The sequence below is a fragment of the Penaeus vannamei genome, chromosome 2, assembly GCF_042767895.1.
Source record: "Penaeus vannamei isolate JL-2024 chromosome 2, ASM4276789v1, whole genome shotgun sequence".
Lineage (NCBI taxonomy): Eukaryota > Metazoa > Arthropoda > Malacostraca > Decapoda > Penaeidae > Penaeus > Penaeus vannamei.
In genome coordinates, this window is record NC_091550.1 from 22364307 (window position 1) to 22366414 (window position 2108).

Below are 2108 nucleotides of genomic sequence, written 5' to 3' on the forward strand. Positions count from 1 at the left end.
TTATTATCATCATTATCACTATATGATAATCATAACGATAACAATAATTATGATGGTAATTACAATCATTATAATAATGATAACATTAATAATGATAATGATGATTATAATAATAACAATAATAAGAATGATGATGATAATGATAACAATAATGACTATAACAGTAATGATTATCATCTTTATCATTATTATTACCATTATCATTATTACCTCCGCAAAAGATCTTATTTTAGGTAGCGTTGGTTACATATTTTGTAAGTTGTTTAGCAGAGTAACTAAAAAATGATGAACAGATGAATATCTTACCCGAGGTGTGTCAGTCTAGTTTAGATGCCATTACATTTTTCCTGCATCAGTGACCCTGTTGCCTTGGCGGAGGCATGAGCGCTCTGAATGATTCAGGTTTTTATCATTACCATCATTATCATTGTTATTATCATTGTTATTGATATTATTATTATTATCTTTATTATATGATTACTATTATAATCATTTTCATTATAATTATTATCATTATTATCATAATAATTAAAAAATAATAATGTTAATAACAATAGTAATAATAATGGTAAAATCAACGATAATAATGACTAATCATCATGATGATGTTATCATTATCATCGTTATTATCATCATCAGTATTATTATCATTGCTACTATTACTATCATTATCATTATTATTAGCGTTATTGTTATCGTTGTTGCCATTATCATTAGTAGTAGTGTCATTATCATTATTGTTATTGCTATTACTATTATTATCACTATTATTACTGATACTATCATTACTATGATAATTATTGTTATCATCATTATCTATATCATCATTATCTATATCATTATTATCATTATTATTATTATTATCATTATCATTATCATTATTATCATTATTATAATTACTATTATTATTACTATTAGTATTAGTATTAGTATTAGTATTAGTATTAGTATTAGTATTAGTATTATCATTATTATCATTATCATTATCATTATCATTATCATTATTATTATCATTATCATTATCATTATTATCATCATTATCATTATCATTATTATTATTATTATCATTATTATTATTATTATTATTATTATTATTATTATTATTATCATTATTATCACCATTAGCATTAGTATTATAATTATTGTTATTGTTACTATTATCATTGTTATTATTATCCTCATCATCATTATTACCCTCATCGTCATTATCATTACTATCATTATTATCTCTATAATTATCATTTTTATTACTATTGTTCTAACAGTAATTATGATGATAAGATGAAGAAGAAAAGCAACAACACCAGTCATAATAATCATAAGAATTATAATAACAACAACGAATATAATAATAAGAATGACAATCAACAGTAATAAGAATAAAACAACAAAAAAATGTTATAACAACATTAACAAAAGAAACGGAAGAAAACTTGGGAAGACAGTGACCCTCAAGAGAGAAAAAGCAAAGGTAAAAAAAAAAACAAAAAAAAAGCAAATACAAAAATGAGACAAATTAACAAAACAAAAACAAATATACAATTGAGACACTTACCAGTAAAATAATCAAAATAAAAGCAAATACATAAATGAGACACCCGCAAAATAAACAAAACAAAAGCAAATACAAGAATGAGACACACCCGTAAAAACAAAAGCAAATGAGACTTACCCGCAAAATATACAAAACAAAAGCAAATACAAAAATGAGATACCCGTAAAAACAAAAGCAAATACTAGAATACGACACTTACCCGCAAATTAACGAAACAAAAGCAAATACAAAAATGAGAAACCCGCAAAGTAAACCAAATAAGAGCAAATACAAAAATGAGACACTTACCCGTAAAAACAAAAGCAAATACAAAAATGAGAAACCCGCAAAATAAACCAAAGAAGAGCAAATACAAAAATGAGACACTTACCCGTAAAAACAAAAGCAAATTCAAAAATGAGAAACCCGCAAAATAATGAAAGCAAAAGCAAATACAAGAATGAGACACACCCGCAAAATAAACAAAGCAAAAGCAAATATGAAAATGAGACACTTACCAGTAAAATAATCAAAACAAAAGCAAATACAAGAATGAAACACTTACCCGCAAGAT